We start from the raw sequence: 15,183 nt of genomic DNA on the forward strand, positions 1-15,183 counted from the left end.
ACAAGCCTTGCAAGCAATGTAACTTAGTGTAAGTTGCGGGATCTTGTATTACGGAACGAGTAAAGAGACTTGCCGGTAAACGAGATTGAAATAGGTATGGGGATACTGACGATCGAATCTCGGGCAAGTAACATACCGAAGGACAAAGGGAATAACATACGGGATTATACGAATCCTTGGCACTGAGGTTCAAACGATAAGATCTTCGTAGAATATGTAGGATCCAATATGGGCATCCAGGTCCCACTATTGGATATTGACCGAGGAGTCTCTCGGGTCATGTCTACATAGTTCTCGAACCCGCAGGGTGTGCACACTTAAGGTTCGACGTTGTTTTATACGTATTTGAGTTATATGGTTGGTTACCGAATGTTGTTCGGAGTCCCGGATGAGATCTCGGACGTCACGAGGGTTTCCGGAATGGTCCGGAAACGAAGATTGATATATAGGATGACCTCATTTGATTACCGGAAGGTTTTCGGAGTTACCGGGAATGTACCGGGAATGACGAATGGGTTCCGGGAGTTCACCGGGGGGGGGGGGGGCAACCCACCCCGGGGAAGCCCATAGGCCTTGGGGAGACACACCAGCCCTTAGTGGGTTGGTGGGACAGCCCACAAGTTCTCTATGCGCCAAGAGAAGAAAAATCAAGAGGAAAAAAAAAGGAGGAGGTGGGAAGGGAGGAGGACTCCCTCCCACCAAACCTAGTCCAACTCGGTTTGGGGGGGGGAGAGTCCTCCCCCTTGGCTCGGCCGACCCCCTTGAGGGTCCTTGGACCCGAAGGCAAGGCCCCCTCCCTCCCACCTATATATACGGAGGTTTTAGGGCTGATTTGAGACGACTTTTCCACGGCAGCCCGACCACATACCTCCACGGTTTTTCCTCTAGATCGCGTTTCTACGGAGCTCGGGCGGAGCCCTGCCAAGACAAGGTCATCACCAACCTCCGGAGCGCCGTCACGCTGCCGGAGAACTCTTCTACCTCTCCGTCTCTCTTGCTGGATCAAGAAGGCCGAGATCATCGTCGAGCTGTACGTGTGCTGAACGCGGAGGTGCCGTCCGTTCGGTACTAGATCGTGGGACTGATCGCGGGATTGTTCGCGGGGCGGATCGAGGGACGTGAGGACGTTCCACTACATCAACTGCGTTCTCTAACGCTTCTGCTGTACGGTCTACAAGGGTACGTAGATCACTCATCCCCTCTCGTAGATGGACATCACCATGATAGGTCTTCGTGCGCGTAGGAAATTTTTTGTTTCCCATGCGACATTTCCCAACAGTGGCATCATGAGCTAGGTTCATGCGTAGATGTCTTCTCGAGTAGAACACAAAAGGTTTTGTGGGCGGTGATGTGCGTTTTGCTGCCCTCCTTAGTCTTTTCTTGATTCCGCGGTATTGTTGGATTGAAGCGGCTTGGACCGACATTACTCGTACGCTTACGAGAGATTGGTTTCATCGCTACGAGCAACCCGTTGCTCAAAGATGACTGGCAAGTGTCGATTTCTCCAACTTTATTTGAATCAGATTTGACCAAGGAGGTCCTTGGAGAGAGGTTAAATAGCAATTCATACATCTCCGTTGTGGTGTTTGCGTAAGTAAGATGCGATCCTACTAGATACCCATGGCAACCACGTAAAACATGCAACAACAAAATTAGAGGACGTCTAACTTGTTTTTGCACGGCATGCTTGTGATGTGATATGGCCAACGACGTGATGTGATATATTGGATGTATGAGATGATCATGTTGTAATAGTTAATATCGACTTACACGTCGATGGTACGGCAACCGGCAGGAGCCATAGGGTTGTCTTTAAACTAACGTTTGTGCTTGCAGATGCGTTTACTATATTGCTAGGACATAGCTTTAGTAGTAATAGCATGAGTAGCACGACAACCCCGATGGCGACACGTTGATGGAGATCATGGTGTGACGCCGGTGACAAGAAGATCGTGCCGGTGCTTTGGTGATGGAGATCAAGAAGCACATGATGATGGCCATATCATGTCACTTATTAATTGCATGTGATGTTAATCCTTTTATGCACCTTATTTTGCTTAGAACGACGGTAGCATTATGAGGTGATCTCTCACTAAAATTTCAAGATGAAATTGTGTTCTCCCCGACTGTGCACCGTTGCGACAGTTCGTCGTTTCGAGACACCACGTGATGATCGGGTGTGATAGACTCAACGTTCACATACAACGGGTGCAAAACAGTTGCACACGCGGAACACTCGGGTTAAACTTGACGAGCCTAGCATGTACAAACATGGCCTCGGAACACAAGAGACCGAAAGGTCGAGCATGAATCGTATAGTTGATATGATTAGCATGGAGATGCTTACCACTGAAACTATTCTTGACTCACGTGATGATCGGACTTGAGATAGTGGATTTGGATCATGTACCACTCAAATGACTAGAGAGATGTACTTTTTGAGTGGGTGTTCTTAAGTAATATGATTAATTGAACTAATTATCATGAACATAGTCTAATGGTCTTTGCGAATTACAATGTAGCTTGCACTATAGCTCTACTGTTTTATATGTTCCTAGAGAAAATTTAGTTGAAAGTCGATAGTAGCAAACTTTGCGGACTGAGTCTGTAAAACTGAGGATTGTCCTCGTTGCTGCGCAGAAGGCTTATGTTCTTAATGCACCACTCGGCATGCTGCACCTCGAGCGTCGTCTGTGAATGTTGTGAACATCCGACATACACGTTTCTGATGACTACGCGATAGTTCAGTGCAAAATACTTAATGGCTTAGAAGCAAGGCGCCGAAGACGTTTTGAAACGTCACGAAACAAAAGAGATGTTCTAAAGAGATGAAATAGTGATTTCATGCTTGTGCCCTTGTTAAGAGGTATGAGACCTCCGACAAGATTCTTTGTCCACGAAGTAAAGGAGAAAATCTCAATCGTTGAGCGTGTGCTCAGATTGTCTGAGTACGAAAATCGCTTGAATCAAGTGGGAGTTAATCTTCCAGATGAGATGGTGATGGTTCTTCAAACTCACTGCCACCAAGCTGTGAGAGCTTCGTGATGAACTATAACATATCAAGGATAGACACAATGATCCTTGAGTGATTCGCGATGTTTGACACTGCGAAAGTAGAAATCAAGAAGGAGCATCAATAGTTGATGGTTAGTAAAACCACTAAGTTTCGAGAAAGGCAAGGGCTAGAAGGGATACTTCGTGAAACGGCAAAACAGTTGCTGCACTAATGAAGAGACCCAAGATTAAACCCAAGCCCGAGACTAAGTGCTTCTGTTATGAGGGGAACGGTCACTGAGGCGGAGCTACCCTAGATGCCTGGTAGATAAGAAGGTTGGCAAAGTCGAAAGAAGTATATTTGATATACATGATGTTGATGCGTACTTTACTAGTACTCCTAGTAGCGCGAAGGTATTGGATACCGGTTCGGTTGCTAAGTGATTAGTAACACGAAATGAAAGCTACGGAATAAACGGAGACTAGCTAAAGGCGAGGTGACGATAAGTGTTGGAAGTGTTTCCAAGGTTGATGTGATCAAACGTCGCACGCTCCCTCTACCATCGGGATTGGTGGTAAAACCTAAATAATTTTTATTTGGTGTTTGCATTGAGCATGAACATGATTGGATCATGTTTATTGCAATACAAGTATTCATTTAAAGAGAATAATAGTTATTCTATTTGCTTGAATAATTACCCTCAATGGTTTATTGAATCTCGTTCGTAGTGTTACACATGTTCATAATACTAGTGCCAAAAGATACAAAGTAATAATGATAGCACCACTTAGTTGTGGCACTACCACTTGAGTCATGTTGGTGTAAAACGCATGAAGAAACTCCATGCAAATGGATCGTTTGGACTCACTTGATTTTGAATCACTTGAGACATGCAGATCATACCACATGAGCAGGGCCTTGTTTTCATTGAGATGAGACAAGATAGTAACTTGTTGGAAGTAATACATTTTGATGTATGCAGTCCAATGGGTGCTGAGGCACGCAGTGGATATCATTATGTTCTTACTTCAATGACGATTTGAGTAGATACATGAGTATTTACTTAATGAATCACAAGTCTGAAATATTGAAAAGTTCAATTCTGTTTCAGAGTGAAGTTCGTCGTAACAAGAGGATAAACTGTCTACGATATGATCATAGAGATGAATATCTGAGTTGCGAGTTTTGGTACACAGTTAAGACAATGTGGAAGTTTCTTCGCAATTCATGCCACCAAGAACACCATGGTGTGATGGTGTCATAGCCGCGACTTATTTGATATGGTGCATGCTATGATGTCTCTTATCGAATTACCACTGTCATTTATGTGTCATGCATTAGAGACAACCGCATTCACTTTAAATATGGCACCGCGTAATTCCGTTGAGATGACACATTATAGAATGAGGTTTAGAGAAATCTAAGCTGTCGTTTCTTGAAAGTTTGGGGATGACACACTTATGTGAAAAAGTTTCAGTCTGATAAGCTCGAACCCAAAGCGGATAAATGCATCTTCATAGGATATCCAAAACAGTTGGGTACATCTCCTATCTCAGATCCGGAAGCAAAGTGTTTGTTTCTAGAAACGGGTCCTTTCTCGAGGAAAGGTTTCTCTCGAATGAATTGAGTGGGAGGGTGATAGAACTTGATGAGGTTATTGAACCATCACTTCAAACAGTGTGTAGTAGGGCATAGGAAGTTGTTCATGTGGCGCCTACACCAATTGAAGTGGAAGCTAGTGATAGTGATCATTGAGCATCAGATCAAGTTACTACAGACCTCGTAGGTCGACAAGGTCGCGTACTACTGCAGAGTGGTACGGTAACCCTGTCTTGGAGGTCATGTTGTTGAACAACAATGAACCTACGAGTTATGGAGAAGCAATGGTGGGCCCGGATTCCGACAAATGGCTGGAGGCCATGAAATCCGAGAGAGAATCCATGTATAAAACAAAGTGTAGACTTTGGAAAAACTGCTTGATGGTAGTAAGACTATTAAGTAAAGATGGATCTTTAAAAGCTCGACTTGTCGCAAAGATGTTTTCGACAAGATCACAGAGTTGACTATGATGTGACTTTCTCACTCGTAGCGATGCTAAAAGTCTGTTGGAATTATGTTAGTAGTTGCTGCATTATTTGTGAAATATTGCACATAGGAAGTCAAAACATTGTTTCCTCGACGGTTTCCTTGAGGAAAGATTGTATGTGATACAATCAGAATGTTTTGTCGATCCTAAGAATACTAACAAGTATGCAAGCTCCAGCGATCCTTTTATGGACTGGTGCAAGCATCTCGGAGTTGGAATATACGCTTTGATGAGATGATCAAAGCTTTTGGGTTTGTACAAGGTTTATGAGAAACTTGTATTTCCAAAGAAGTGAGTGGGAGCACTATAGAATTTCTGATAAGTATATGTGGTTGACATATTGTGGATCAGAAGTAATGTAGAATTTCTGTAAAGCATAAAAGGTTGTTTGTAAGGAGTTTTTCAAAGGAATACCTGGATTGCGCTACTTGAACGTTGAGCATCAAGATCTATGGCGATAGATCGAAATGCTTAATAGAAGTTTCAACAAGATGCATGCCTTGACAAGATTTTGAAGGAGTTCAAAATAGATCAAGAAAGAAGGGGCTCTTGGTTGTGTTGTAAGGTGTGAATTTGAGTAAGGATCAAAACTTGACCCCGGCAGAATAAAGAGAATAGAAGAAGGTCGTCTTCTATGCCTTGGCCATAGAATCTGAAGTATGCCATGCTGAGTACCACACCTGATGTGTGCCTTGCCTCAAAGTCTGTTGAGAGGTAGAGAGAGTGATCCATGATTGAATCACTAGCAGCGGTCAAAATTTATCCTTAGTAACTAATGGACTAAGGAATTTTTCTCGATTATGGAGGTGGTTAAAGAGTTCGTCGTAAAGGGTTACGTCGATGCAAGCTTTGACACTAATCCGAATAACTATGAGTAGTGAAGCGGTTTCATATAGTAGAGTAGATATTTGGAGTATTTCCGAATAACACGTGGTAGCAACATCTATAAGATGATAAAGATTTGTAAAGAACACACGGATCTGAAAGTTTCAGAACCGTTGACTAAAACCTCTCTGACGAGCAAGACGTGATCAGACCCCAGAACTATATGGGTGTTAGATTCGTTAGAATCACTTGGTGATGTGAACTAGATTATTGACTCTAGTGCAAGTGGGAGACTATTGGAAATATGCCCTAGAGGCAATAATAAATTAGTTATTATTATATTTCTTTGTTCATGATAATCGTTTATTATCCATGCTATAATTGTATTGATTGGAAACACAATACTTGTGTGGATACATAGACAAAACACTGTTCCTAGTAAGCCTCTAGTTGACTAGCTCGTTGATCAAAGATGGTCAAGGTTTCCTAAGCATAGGCAAGTGTTGTTACTTGATAACAGGATCATATCATTAGGAGAATCATGTGATGGACAAGACCCAAACTATGAACGTAGCATATTGATCATGTCGTTTTATTGCTATAGTTTTCGGCGTGTCAAGTATTTGTTCCTATGACCATGAGATCATATAACTCGCTGGCACCGGAGGAATACCTTGTGTGTATCAAACGTCACAACATAACTGGGTGACTATAAATATGCTCTACAGGTATCTCCGAAGCTTTCCGTTGAGTTAATATGGATCAAGACTGGGATTTGTCACTTCGTGTGACGGAGAGGTATCTCAAGGCCCACTCGGTAATACAACATCACACACAAGCCTTGCAAGAAATGTGACTTAGTGTATGTCACGGGATCTTGTATTACAGAACGAGTAAAGAGACTTGCCAGTAAACGAGGTTGAAATAGGTACGCGGATACTGACGATCGAATCTCGGGCAAGTAACATACCGAAGGACAAAGGGAATGACATACGCGATTATATGAATCCTTGGCACTGAGGTTCAAACGATAAGATCTTCATAGAATATGTAGGATCCAATATGGGCATCCAGGTCCCGCTATTGGATATTGACCGAGGAGTCTCTCGGGTCATGTCTACATAGTTCTCGAACACGTAGGATCTGCACACTAAAGGTTCGGCGTTGTTTTATGCGTATTTGAGTTATATGGTTGGTTACCGAATGTTGTTCGGAGTCCTGGATGATATCACGGACGTCACGAGGGTTTCTGGAATGGTCCGGAGACAAAGATTGATATATAGGATGACCTCATTTGATTACCGGAAAGTTTTCGGAATTACCGGGAATGTACCGGGAGTGACGAATGGGTTCTGGATGTTCACCGGGGGGGGCAGCCCACCATGGGGAAGCCTGTAGGCTTTAGGGGTGCCGCACCAGCCCTTAGTGGGCTGGTGGGCAAGCCCAAAAAGTCCCCTGCGCAGGAGAGAAAGAAAATCAAAGAGAAAAGGAAAAAGGGGAAGTGGGAAAATAGAGAAGGACTCCACACTAGGATTGGAGGAGGAATCCTCCTCCCCCACTTCGGCCGACCCCTTGGGGCTCCTTGAGCCTCAAGGCAAGGTCCCTCCCCTCCCTCCTCTATATACTGAGGTATTAGGGCTGATTTGAGGCAACTTTCCCACGACAGCCCGACCACATACCTCCACGGTTTTTCCTCTAGATCGCGTTTCTGCGGAGCTTGGGTAGAGCCCTGCTGGAATAAGATCACCACCAACCTCCGGAGCACCGTCACGCTGCCAGAGAACTCATCTACCTCTCCGTCTCTCTTGCTGGATCAAGAAGGCCGAGATCATCGTCGAGCTGTACGTGTGCTGAACGCGGAGGTGCCGTCCGTTCGACACTAGATTGGAGCGGATCGTGGGACGGATCGCGGGACGGTTTGTGGGACGGTTCGCGGGGCGGATCGAGGGACGTGAGGACGTTCCACTACATCAACCGCGTTTCATAACGCTTCCTGCTGTGCGATCTACAAGGGTACGTAGATCGGAAATCCCCTCTCGTAGATGGACATCACCATGATAGGTCTTCGTGCGCGTAGGAAATTTTTTGTTTCCCATGCGACATTCCCCAACACTCCTCTCCTTCCTCATCCTCCCACGGTGCTTGGCGAAGCCCTGCCGGGAGACCTCATCTCTCCATCGACACCACGCCGTCGTGCTGCCGGAGATCTTCCCCAACCTCTCCCTCCTCCTTGCTGGATCAAGGTGCGGGAGACGTCACCAGGCTGCACGTGTGTTGAACGCGGAGCTGCCGTGGTTCGGCACTAGATCGGAATCACACCGCGATCTGAATCGCCGCGAGTACGACTCCGTCAACCGCGTTCTAGCAACGCTTCCGCTTAGCGATCTTCAAAGGTATGAAGATGCACTCACCCCTCTCTCGTTGTTGGTCTCTCCATAGGAAGATCTGAATATGGCATAGGAAAATTTTGAATTTACGCTACGTTTCCCAACAGTGGTATCCGAGCCAGGTTTTCTATGCGTAGATTCTATGCATGAGTAGAACACAAAAGATTGTGGGCGATGATTTGTTAATTGCTTGCTGCTACTAGTCTTATTCTTTTCCAGCGGTATTGTGGGATGAAGCGGCATGGACCGACCTTACACGTACGCTTACGTGAGACTGGTTCCACCGACAGACATTCACACCGTGCATAAAGGTGTTGGAATTATGCCCTAGAGGCAATAATAATATAGTTATTATTATAATTCCTGTATCAAGATAATCGTTTATTATCCATGCTATAATTGTATTGAATGAAGACTTATATACATGTGTGGATACATAAACAAAACACTGTCCCTAGCAAGCCTCTAGTTGGCTAGCCAGTTGATCAAAGATAGTCAGTGTCTTCTGATTATAAACAAGGTGTTGTTGCTTGATAACTGGATCACGTCATTAGGAGAATCACGTGATGGACTAGACCCAAACTAATAGACGTAGCATGTTGATCGTGTCATTTTGTTGCTACTGTTTTCTGCGTGTCAAGTATTTGTTCCTATGACCATGAGATCATATAACTCACTGACACCGGAGGAATACTTTGTGTGTATCAAACGTCGCAATGTAACTGGGTGACTATAAAGATGCTTTACAGGTATCTCCTAAGGTGTTCGTTGAGTTAGTATGGATCGAGACTGGGATTTGTCACTCCGTGTGACGGAGAGGTATCTCGGGGCCCACTCGGTAATACAACATCACACACAAGCCTTGCAAGCAATATGACTTAGTGTAAGTTGCGGGATCTTGTATTACGGAATGAGTAAAGAGACTTGCCGGTAAACGAGATTGAAATAGGTATACGGATACTGACGATCGAATCTCGGGCAAGTAACATACCGAAGGACAAAGGGAATGACATACGGGATTATATGAATCCTTGGCACTGAGGTTCAAACGATAAGATCTTCGTAGAATATGTAGGATCCAATATGGGCATCCAGGTCCCGCTATTGGATATTGACCGAGGAGTCTCTCGGGTCATGTCTACATAGTTCTCGAACCCGCTGGGTGTGCACACTTAAGGTTCGACGTTGTTTTATGCGTATTTGAGTTATATGGTTGGTTACCGAATGTTGTTCGGAGTCCCGGATGAGATCACGGACGTCACGAGGGTTTCCGGAATGGTCCGGAAACGAAGATTGATATATAGGATGACCTCATTTGATTACCGGAAGGTTTTCGGAGTTACCGGGAATGTACCGGGAATGACGAATGGGTTTCGGGAGTTCACCGGGGGGGGGGGGCAACCCACCCCGGGGAAGCCCATAGGCCTTGGGGGTGGCACACCAGCCCTTAGTGGGCTGGTGGGACAGCCCAAGAAGGCCCTATGCGCCATAGGAAGAAAATCAAAGAGAAAAAAAAGAGGAGGTGGGAAAAGGGGGAAGGACTCCTCCTTCCAAACCTAGTTGGACTCGGTTTGGAAGGGGAGGGTTGCCCCCCTTGGCTCGGCCGAAACCCTTAGGGGTCCTTGGACCCCAAGGCAAGGCTCCCCCTCTTCCCCCTATATATACGGAGGTTTTAGGGCTGATTTGAGACGACTTTTCCACGGCAGCCCGACCACATACCTCCACGGTTTTTCCTCTAGATCGCGTTTCTGCGGAGCTCGGGCGGAGCCCTGCTGAGATAAGATCACCACCAACCTCCGGAGCGCCGTCACGCTACCGAAGAACTCTTCTACCTCTCCGTCACTCTTGCTGGATCAAGAAGGCCGAGATCATCGTTGAGCTGTACGTGTGCTGAACGCGGAGGTGCCGTCCGTTCGGCACTAGATCGTGGGACTGATCGCGGGACGGTTCGCGGGGCGGATCGAGGGACGTGAGGACATTCCACTACATCAACCGCGTTCACTAACGCTTCTGCTGTACGGTCTACAAGGGTACGTAGATCACACATCCCCTCTCGTAGATGGACATCACCATGATAGGTCTTCGTGCGCATAAGAAAATTTTTGTTTCCCATGTGACGTTCTCCAACAGTGGTATCAGAACTAGGTTCATGCGTAGATGTCTTCTCGAGTAGAACACAAAAGTTTTTGTGGGCGGTGATGTGCGTTTTGCTGCCCTCCTTAGTCTTTTCTTGATTCCGCGGTTTTGTTGATCGAAGCGGCTCGGACCGACATTACTCGTACGCTTACGAGAGACTGGTTTCATCGCTACGAGTAACTCCGTTGCTCAAAGATGACTAGCGGGTGTCAGTTTCTCCAACTTTAGTTGAATCGTATTTGACCGAGGAGGTCGTTGGATGAGGTTAAATAGCAACTCATATATCTCCGTTGTGGTGTTTGCGTAAGTAAGATGCGATCCTACTAGATACCCATGGTCACCACGTAAAACATGCAACAACAAAATTAGAGGACGTCTAACTTGTTTTTGCAGGGTATGCTTGTGATGTGATATGGCCAACGATGTGATGTGATATATTGGATGTATGAGATGATCATGTTGTAATAGATAATATCGACTTGCACGTCGATGGTACGACAACCGGCAGGAGCCATAGGGTTGTCTTTATACTAAGGTTTGTGCTTGCAGATGCGTTTACTATTTTGCTAGGATGTAGCTTTAGTAGTAATAGCATGAGTAGCACGACAACCCCGATGGCGACACGTTGATGGAGATCATGGTGTGGCGCCGGTGACAAGAAGATCATGCCGGTGCTTGGTGATGGAGATCAAGGAGCACGTGATGATGGCCATATCATGTCACTTATGAATTGCATGTGATGTTAATCCTTTTATGCACCTTATTTTGCCTGGAACGACGGTAGCATTATGAGGTGATCTCTCACTATAATTTCAAGACGAAATTGTGTTCTCCCCGACTGTGCACCGTTGCTACAGTTTGTCGTTTCGAGACACCACGTGATGATCGGGTGTGATAGACTCAACGTTCACATACAACGGGTGCAAAACAGTTGCGCACGCGGAACACTCGGGTTAAGCTTGACGAGCCTAGCATGTGCAGACATGGCCTCGGAACACATGAGACCGAAAGGTCGATCATGAATCATATAGATGATATGATTAGCATGGGGATGCTTACCACTGAAACTATGCTCAACTCACGTGATGATCGGACTTGAGCTAGTGTAAGTGGATCATGAACCACTCAAATGACTAGAGAGATGTACTTTTTGAGTGGGAGTTTAGCGAGTAATTTGATTAAGTTAAACTCTAATTATCTTGAACATAGTCTAAGTCCACTTTGAATATATTTGTGTTGTAGATCATGGCTCACGCGACAGTCACCCTGAATTTTAATACGTTCCTAGAGAAAGCTAAGTTGAAAGATGATGGAAGCAACTTTGTAGACTGGGCTCGTAACCTTAAGCTAATCTTACAAGCTGGGAAGAAGGATTATGTCCTTAATGCTGCGCTAGGAGATGAACCATCCACTACGGCTGATCAGGATGTTAAGAATGCTTGGTTAGCACGTAAGGAGGACTACTCAGTAGTTCAATGTGCAATCTTGTATGGCTTAGAACCGGGACTTCAACGTCGCTTTGAGCGTCATGGAGCATTTGAGATGTTCCAAGAGTTGAAGTTTATCTCTCAGAAGAACGCCCGGATCGAGAGGTATGAGACCTCCGATAAATTCTATGCTTGCAAGATGGAGTAGAACTCGTGTGTCAGTGAACATGTGCTCAAAATGTCTGGGTACTCAAACCATCTAGCTGAGCTGGGGATTGAACTCCCGCAGGAGGCTATCACTGACAGAATCCTTCAATCACTGCCGCCAAGCTATAAAGGCTTTGTGTTGAACTACAACATGCAAGGGATGAACAAGTCACCCGGCGAGTTGTTTGCGATGCTGAAAGTCGCAGAGTCTGAACTCCGTAAAGAACATCAAGTGTTGATGGTGAATAAGACCACTAGTTTCAAGAGAAACGACAAAGGCAAGAAGGGTAAATCAAAGAAGATCGGCAAGCCTATTGCCAATCCGACGAAGAAACCCAAAGCTGGACCTAAGCCTGAAACAGAGTGTTACTATTGCAAGGGTATGGGTCACTGGAAGCGCAATTGCCCCAAGTATCTGGCTGATAAGAAGGCGGCCAAAGAAAAATCAGGTATATTTGATATACATGTTATTGATGTGTACTTAACCAGCTCTCGTAGTAGTGCCTGGGTATTCGATACCGGTTCTGTTGCTCATATTTGCAACTCAAAACAGGAACTGCGGAATAGACGAAGGCTGGCGAAAGATGAAGTGACGATGCGCGTAGGAAATGGTTCCAAGGTTGATGCAATCGCCGTCGGCACAGTTTCACTTCAGTTAGCATCAGGATTAGTTATGAACTTGAATCATTGTTATTTAGTGCCTGCGTTGAGCGTGAACATTATATCTGGATCTTGTTTATTGCGAGACGGTTACTCTCTTAAGTCTGAGAATAATGGTTGTTCTATTTCTATGAGTAACATCTTTTATGGTCATGCACCCAATGTGAGAGGATTGTTCATATTGAATCTTGATAGCGATACACACATACATAACATTGAGACCAAAAGAGTTAGAGTTAACAATGATAGCGCCATATTTTTGTGGCACTGCCGCTTAGGTCATATTGGTGTAAAGTGCATGAAGAAACTCCATGCCGATGGACTTTTGGAGTCACTTGACTTTGATTGACTTGACACGTGCGAACCATGCCTCATGGGCAAGATGACTAAAACTCCGTTCTCTGGAACAATGGAGCGTGCATGTGACTTGTTGGAAATCATACATACCGATGTGTGTGGTCCGATGAGCGTAGAGGCGCGCGGCGGATATCGTTATTTTCTCACCTTCACTGACGATTTGAGTAGATATGGTTATGTCTACTTAATGAAGCACAAGTCTGAAACATTTGAAAAGTTCAAGCAATTTCAGAGTGAAGTTGAAAATCATCGTAACAAGAAGATCAAGTTCCTACGGTCTGATCGTGGGGGTGAATATCCGAGTTTTGAGTTTGGTGCTCACTTAAGACAATGTGGAATTGTTTCACAGTTGACACCGCCTGGAACACCACAGCGTAATGGTGAGTCCGAACGTCGTAATCGTACTTTATTAGAGATGGTGCGATCTATGATGTCTCTTACCGATTTGCCGTTATCGTTTTGGGGTTATGCATTAGAAACAACTGCATTCACTTTAAATAGGGCACCATCAAAATCCGTTGAGACGACACCATACGAATTGTGGTATGGAAAAAGACCAAAGTTGTCGTTTCTTAAAGTTTGGGGATGTGATGCTTATGTCAAAAAGCTTCAGCCTGAAAAGTTGGAACCCAAAGCGGAAAATTGCATCTTCATAGGTTACCCAAAAGAGACAGTTGGGTACACCTTCTATCTCAAATCCGAGGGCAAAGTGTTTGTTGCTAAAAACGGAGCTTTTCTCGAGAAGGAGTTTCTCTCGAGAGAATTGAGTGGGAGGAAGATAGAACTTGATGAGGTTGTCGAACCTCTCATCCCTCTGGATGGTGGCGCAGGGCAAGGGGAAACCTGTGTCGTTGCGACGCCGGTTGAGGAGGAAGTTAATGATGATGATCATGAAACTCCGGTTCAAGTTTTTGTCGAACCACGCAGGTCGACGAGACCACGTGCTGCTCCAGAGTGGTACGATAATCCCGTCTTGTCAATCATGTTGTTAGACAACAATGAACCTGCAAATTATGAAGAAGCAATGGTGGGCCCAGATTCCAACAAATGGCTAGAAGCCATGAAGTCCGAGATAGGATCCATGTATGAGAACAAAGTGTGGACTTTGGAAGTACTACCTGAGGGCCGTAAGGCTATTCAGAACAAACGGATCTTTAAGAGGAAGACGGACGCTGACGGCAATGTGACCGTTTATAAAGCTCGACTTGTGGCAAAGGGTTTTTCACAAGTTCAAGGAGTTGAATACGATGAGACCTTCTCACCCGTAGCGATGCTTAAGTCCGTCAGAATCATGTTAGCAATAGTTGCATTTTTCGATTATGAAATCTGGGAGATGGATGTCAAAGTGGCGTTCCTTAACGGTTTCCTTAAGGAAGAGTTGTATATGATGCAACCCGAAGGTTTTGTTGATCCTAAGAATGCTAACAATGTGTGCAAGCTCCAGCGATCCATTTATGGACTGGTGCAAGCATCTCGGAGTTGGAACAAACGCTTTGATGAGGTGATCAAAGCATTTGGGTTTATACAAGTGGTTGGAGAATCTTGTATTTACAAGAAAGTGAGTGGGAGCTCTGCGGCGTTTCTAATATTATATGTGGATGACATATTGCTGATTGGAAACAACGTAGAGTTTTTGGAGAGCATAAAGGATTACTTGAATAAAAGTTTCTCTATGAAGGACCTAGGAGAAGCTGCTTACATTCTAGGCATTAAGATCTACAGGGATAGATCAAAACGCCTGATAGGACTTTCACAAAGCACATACCTTGATAAAGTTTTGAAGAGGTTCAAAATGGAACAGTCCAAGAAATGGTTCTTGCCAGTTTTACAAGGTACGAGATTGAGTAAGACTCAGTGCCCAGCAACTGATGAGGATAGAGAGCATATGAGCACCGTCCCCTATGCTTCAGCCATAGGTTCATGTATGCAATGCTGTGCACAAGACCGGACGTTAGCCTGGCCATATGTATGGCAGGTAGGTTCCAGAGTAATCCAGGAGTGGATCACTGGACGGCGGTCAAGAATATCCTGAAGCACCTGAAAAGGACTAAGGAGATGTTTCTCGTCTATGGAGGTGACGAAGAGCTCGCCGTAAAAGGTTAC

The sequence above is a fragment of the Hordeum vulgare genome, chromosome 4H (genome assembly GCF_904849725.1).
Source record: "Hordeum vulgare subsp. vulgare chromosome 4H, MorexV3_pseudomolecules_assembly, whole genome shotgun sequence".
Taxonomy (NCBI): Eukaryota; Viridiplantae; Streptophyta; class Magnoliopsida; order Poales; family Poaceae; genus Hordeum; species Hordeum vulgare.